The sequence below is a fragment of the Melopsittacus undulatus genome, chromosome 2 (assembly GCF_012275295.1).
Source record: "Melopsittacus undulatus isolate bMelUnd1 chromosome 2, bMelUnd1.mat.Z, whole genome shotgun sequence".
NCBI lineage: Eukaryota > Metazoa > Chordata > Aves > Psittaciformes > Psittaculidae > Melopsittacus > Melopsittacus undulatus.
Genome location: NC_047528.1, coordinates 119,690,592 through 119,697,578, shown reverse-complemented (window position 1 = coordinate 119,697,578; position 6,987 = coordinate 119,690,592).

The following is a 6,987-nucleotide window of genomic DNA, read 5'->3' as shown; positions in this document are numbered from 1 at the left end:
CTGGGCATGCCACATCCTAAAGCTCAGGGGCTGCTGATCTCAGACCCATAATGGATATGGTCACAGCTATGGATCTCTGCCAACTGCAAGGGAAAGCCATCCCCATGCATGCCTTGTGGAGGCTGCTTTGCCTGGGGTTCAATGGACAGGCAGGAAGGAGAACTGAGCACCACTGACAGCAGGCACTGAGGGAAGGAGGCTGAGGCTGAAGCCACCCAAATGCCTCACAAGGAGGGGAGGAACTTGTCATGCTGAGGAAACACTGTTGAGAACCTCAAATGATGTCCGGCTGCCACAGGAAGAGGGCAAGGGCTCAAGGCTCAATGTTTCAGGACCCCCCCACCTCCACATGATGTTCTTATACCCCCAGCAACCTGCAGGGAACATGTTTGCAGCTGCCCATGAAGCCAGAAACGTCTCCTTTAAGCTTAAATCCATATCCATCCAACCCAGCCTGAAACCCTGCCCGGAGGCCACATCATGGCTTGGTGATGCTGTACCTGGGGGAGGCAGAGAGCTGAACCCCAGCAGGTGCTGATGGAGCTGAGAGGCCACCCTGCCTTTTTCCTTCATGTAACCAATCCTTAAACAGGGGAATAAAGAATTGCCTGACTGCAAACGAGAGCACTAAAATATTTGCCTCAAACAGATGGCTCCAGTGACTCAGATTCAACACCCCCTGCGCCGCTGAGAAGCAGCCGTGGTTTGCCATTTAGAACACAATGACACACTGTGGTGAGGAGCCTAACTGGGAAAGTGGAGGGGGAAAAAGAGCACTCACTGGTCCCATTTAACAGATAGAAAGGGTTTATCCGGACCACTGCTCTGGTCTAGCACTAGCATGGTGGGCGATGCATGCGTGCGAGGATGTGGTGTGGGACCATGGGAGCTGCTCTGCTGTTGTTATCCAGGATGGAGCTACAGCACTTACAGACTCCCAGGATACAGGGGTTTCTATAAATACCCTCAGCTGCTTGGGTTTAGTGATTTCTGTAGCAGGAATATTCAGGGAAATTCTAGGATATGCTATATTTGCCATAGTTTTATGCCTTAATTTCCCTTCACTACCCTTGCAAATTCACCGGATTCTTGGCTTTTGTCAGTTTTGGCTACTGGCCAGCCCTGAGCCTGTGCTCCTTCCTTTCCACTGGCTACCTTCACAAATACCCACTGCTCACTCTTGATGCATTCACACCTCTCAAAAAAGCTTGTGCTATATTGAAGCATTCACATTGCTCTGGAAGCCTTCAGAACGCCCGTGTTACTTTCCTTGCAGCTTACCCAACACAGAGTACCTGTTGCAGTATTAGGTAGGCATCAACCTGAATGCACCTGAATACACCTGCAGATCTGAATTACACCAGTCATGTCTGTCCTGCCTTGACAGCAAGTTCTGCCTGCAGGTCTAGCACAGTGGTGAGCACCAACTGATGACCACTTTAGTAAAGCAATGGGGGCTGAAGCATGGCTTTGCACACTGGAGAAGTCAAGCAGCACATCTCTGCATCACCAGAGGTGTACACATGCAGGGCTTTCAAATGTCATTGATTCCTCTTTGGCACTGAGGGAACTCAGTCACTTGGCTGGGATAGAGTTATTTGCTTCCTGTAGGTGGTGCTGGGCTGTGTTTTGGCTTCAGCCTGAGAACAACACTGATAACACAGCCATGGTTTAGTTGTTGCCCTGTAGCACTTACCCTGATCAAGGACGCTCCAGTTTCATGCTCTGTCAGTGAGGAGGTGCACAAGAAGCTGTGATGGAGCAGAGAGAAACCAGTCAAAGGGGTATTCCATACCACAGCACAGAAACTGGGGGGAGTTACCTGGAAGGGACTGATTGCTGCCCAGGTCAGGCTGGGTATCCATCAGTGGGTGGTGAGTAATGGTACTGTGCATCACTGCTGTTTATCTTCCCCTTTCTAGTCTTATATTCTCTCCCCTTGTCATTTCCCTTATTTTTATTATTAGCAGTATTTATAATTAAACTGTTCCTATCTCAGCCCATGGGGTTTACATTCATTCAGTTCTTCTCCCCATCCGGCCCATGGGAGGGAAGGGAGGGTTGAGTGAGCGGTTGCATGGTGCTGAGATACCAGCTGGGCTGAAACCACAACAGTCACTGAGGGATGCTCAGACTCCAACGAGATACAACTGCTGCCTGCACAGACGGCTTTAAATATCTCTCTATTGGCAAAGCTGCCGGGTCCCTTTCAGATCTATGAGAGCACCACGGTCAGGAATGACGTGCTAAAGCTTACAACAGCAAGAGCATGCACATTTGCTTCATTAAAAGGCAAAATCTACCCACAGTCTGACTGTCTTATTGAAGTGAACAGAAAACCCACAAAATAGGTCCCTTTCTGCTTCGCTGTTGTGTGTGTGTGTGTGTGCATGTATCATTTGCATCTCACCAAAGCAGAACACACATCAGCTCCTGGTACAAACTGTACCTCTTGAGATCAGTATTCCAGCAAAAGGTTCCCAGGTCTTCAAGCTGGCATGAACAGACTCCTAGGGTGATACTCTCAGAGCCTGTGATTCTGACATCCCCTTTTGTTCTGCAGGTGTAACACTTTCCTAGCACTACAGGATCCAAGGGAAGTGTAAGCCTGGCAAAGCACTTGCAGCATCACTCTCTAGGGAGGAGGTGGGGGGTGTGTGTCACTTTTCAAATGAAGGCATTTATACAGAGATGAGACTCCGAGATGCTGGGATGCTTTGGGATGAAACAACTGGTCTTGTTCCTCCTCTATGGGAAGGCTGAAACCAGCCTGAGCTGAAACAGTGATGCCAAACAACAGGGGTAAGTATCACAGTAAGATGGAGGTTTCTGTCATCTGCCAAAGGGGCCCAAGCATCCTGCAGGAGCATGGATTGGGAAGTAAAAGGTGTTGGAGCAGCTCTGCACTGTGCTAAAGGCCTAGCCCCTAGTTTGGTCAACTGTACCAACTACAGATTCTTCATGCTGATGGGACCCCCTCCCTCAACCTCCCAACCAGCCTGACATGGAAAAGATGCAGGTGAAGCCTCCCTTACCTCCCTCCTATTGCCACGGTTGGCTCTTCTTCAAGCCTCATGAGCTCCCAGTGCTCTCTCTTTGCTGCACGCTTGGAGCCACATTCTGGCCTGGCAGATCCCACTACATCCCAAGGTTATTCTATTTGGGTTTCCCAGCTTGAAGCTGCAATCTGGATCAAGAGCAGGTTCATGCACAGAGCAGTCCCTCACCAAGTGCGTGTGATGAAGAGGGTGTTTTTGTACTGCTGGTAAATAAATGAATAGCATCTTGTACCTTTTGGCACAGGACTCATCTCTCATGCTGTTTTGTTCCAGCACTTTTCCCCTCCTGGCTTCCTGACATGGGTTGTGCCACTAATTCACCTGCAGAGCCCCTCAAGAGCTCACACTTGTCTCCAATGGAGTTTATGTAGCTCATTTAAGCTGAACAGGGGGGACAGGTGCTGTCTTCTCCATCACCTTCACTGTGACTGGCATGGTCATGACACATCTTATCACACATTAATCATCCTTACTGATGCTGTAATCAGCTTTGTTTCATGCTCAGTGTGACATTTAAAGCTGTTTATGCTTTGGTGCTCTGGTGTGCTGTCATTGCAAATGCCAACACCAGCCTCATGGCCCAGAATTAGCTGTTGATTTTTATTTCTTTTTTAATAATGCAATTTTCAGTTACTATGTGGGTTTTATCATTCACTGGAGAGGTGGGATGAGGAGAAAAGGTAGCATAAAGGGCAACCTAACAGGGCTATGATGGTATCAAGGCATCACCTATATTGAATAAGCATAGCTGTAAGCATGGCAGATCTACAAGGCAGATCTTTGACTCTTCTCCAAACATCCATCCCTACTGCTCCTCTTCCCCAAAGCTGGGCTGGGGCTCCCTTCCCTACCTCTTGCAATCCCAATCCTTTTTATCCACATTCCATTACATCCTCACATTAAATAACAACACCACAGCACTGTTCAGCTTCCTCAGTCTACCAAGAAGTAACTTGTCTTTTCCTACCTACACCCCAGGTAAGGGAGGAGGAACCAGGAAGGCCATTTTAGGTTCCTACAGCTGTACCTGCTTGTGTTTCTATGCCAGCTAAACCTGCTGTACTTGCTGCAACATTTCCATTTATAACTGTGTAACTCCAGCTATAGAGGGATTAAAACGCCCACTGGTTTATAATTGCAGTGCAGGATACAGAGGCATCCGTTTCCATGCTGGGCTCCTTTAATTATATCATTTCATTATAATCCTTAAATTCTCAGTGTTAATGCAGGCCAAATCAGAACTACTGAGTTCTGCCTAGGCTGACTCCCAGTACCTGCAGAGACGTCTGCCCACCACGGCACCTCCTCATCCATTTCTCTTTGCTATGGAGCTCCACTTGTAAGAGATGTCACAGAAACCTAAGTCATAGAATCATAGAATAGTTAGGGTTAGAAAGGACCTTAAGGTTATCCAGTTCCAACCCCCCCTTTTGCCTTAGTGAAGCGCTATCTTGACTGGTTATGCTCAAGCCTGTTTTAAACTGATTGTAATGGACAGACCACAAAAATCCCTTTCTTCCATTGTTTTTGAGCTTTTCAGTGTTTGTGCTTGGAGGAAGCTTCTGGTCAACATGAGAGTGAATTTCTGCTGGGTTCTTTGCCTGTATCTGATCTACTAAAGAATGGTGCTTTCCTACACCGGGGAAAAGAATAATGAAAGCAACTCCTCCCCCCAAAAACCCCAAATGTGAGCAAACCCTCTTGCTCTGAAAGCAATTCCTGCTGCACTTAGGTAAGGCAACTTAAAGGAGAGTTAAACTGAATGTAACCAAATGAACTCCCAGCAAGCTGACCTTAAGGCAGAAGCTCTCAAAATGTCACTCCCCATTTTAACACAGCTCTGGTAATCAGTTTAAACTGCACCTAACCATTGTGCAACCTTAAAAGAAATGGGGGGGGGGGACTACCACCTATCTAGCTAGAGCAATTAGGTTCAAAACCATCCCCACCTGCAAACACACAAACTGAATGATGGGCAAAGTTCAACACTTTAAACCATTTCTAAGTCAAGGCAAAGGTGTGCCAGACCTTACCCTAACACCAGTTAAGGGACATCACTGCAATGTGGAGGTAGCACACTGACTTCACATGACAAGTGTTATGTCCCCCAGTACCTGTTAGGTCAGTTGGCTGGTCACACACAGAAGCTAGTACTGTACCTTACAACTCCTGAAGGCTCCTCAAGTACAAGTGAAGCTGGAGGAAGCATCCACACCATTCTGGCAGATCTGCCCTTCCCAAGCTCCTTCGAGTACTTCTCCCACCAACCACGTATCCATGACAGTCTCTCTCCACTGCACCCACTTTCCAGCTCAGTAATCTCAAGCCTTCTTGCTGCAGCCTGAAAAACAAGTCAGTGAGGAAAAGAAGGAAACCAGGACACATTTCAACACTGCAGTTCTCCTCCTCCAGCATGGATGATTCTTTCCATGCCATTTACATTTGTGCATTAAAGTTCCTTGATCCACTGAAACACAATCTGGTTCTGCCCTTTTCCTGCACCTTCTGATGACTCCTAACACAGTTAGGGCAGAAAAGGAGGCTATAAAATCCAGTCACACAGGTGCAGGGCTTGGAGCACATGAGGACCCTTGCTGGATTTCTGCAACATGGACAGTCAGCAACCAACAAGGCAGCAAGAGATGGTCCAATTCATGCACTTTTCAAGAGCCCTTAAGAATACAGGAAACAAGATGTGCTGAGCTCCCTGATAGCTCTGGCTGTATCTATGACCAAGGCACACAACACTAAGCACAGAAGTATTACTCTGTGGACAAAAAAACCCACATAAGTTCTTCAATGAACAACAGTAATCAGTGTTCAGTTATGGAGGTCTAATGAAGTGAAGCTCCTTCAAAATGCTTCTGGACATGATACTTCAGGTTTGGGTTGGTTTTCCTGGCTTAACCAATTGGAACAATCTAAATTAGGGATATCGGATGTGAATCCATCAAGATATTCTCCAACCACTTAGGACCTATAGGGATGCTGGGGAGGGACTCTCCATTAGGGACTGTAGTGATAGGACAAGGGGTAATGGGTTAAAACTTAAACAGGGGAGGTTTAGATATAAGGAAGAAATTCTTTACTGTGAGGGTGGTGAGGCACTGGAATGGGTTGCACAGGGAGGCTGTGAATGCTCCATCCCTGGCAGTGTTCAAGGCCAGGCTGGATGAAGACTTGGGTGACATGGGTTACTGTGAGGTGTGCCTGCCCATGGCAGGGGGGTTGGAACTGGATGATCTTAAGGTCCTTTCCAACCCTAACTATTCTATGATTCTATATTTAGATTAGCATAATTTTTCTCACCCCATAGTTGAAGTGTGTAGTTTTCCTGAGCTTTAGGGTCACTGAGCTTACAGGGTCACTGAGCTTACAGCTCACCCTGCAGTTAGGTCCCCACACAGCCAAATGCTACACCTTTTACACTGCATAGTTTGAACTGTGGTTCATGGCACAGAGAAAACTGTAGGGAAATCACAAAAGAGATCCTGAAGTAAGAACCATTGTTCAAATCACCCCGAACAAGAAGGGAATTGCTAGTAACTGTCCCCACCGAAGAGGATGTGCAAGCAGGACTTACAGCCTCCTCTTGTGCCTCCATGCTCACATGGATGTCAAACACAGAAAATCTGGAAGCTATGCACTAGTGTTCTAGCAGTAGCACAAGAAACTATCACAGGAATCTGTCATTTTACCACTGCAAAGACTTGACTGGAAGTATGCACTGCTGTGCTGCGCTTGAAGTCATGCTAGGAGCTGGTTATTCCTCAGCTCACACTTCCTCCCACAGCATATCTGGGTGACAGCATTTGATGGTTGAAGCTGGTCAGCCCAATTAGAAGTTATCAGACAGCAATCTACATACTTTCTTCCCCAACTGGATGGTTATTTTAAGGAGAAACACCAACAACTCCCAGCCAGAACC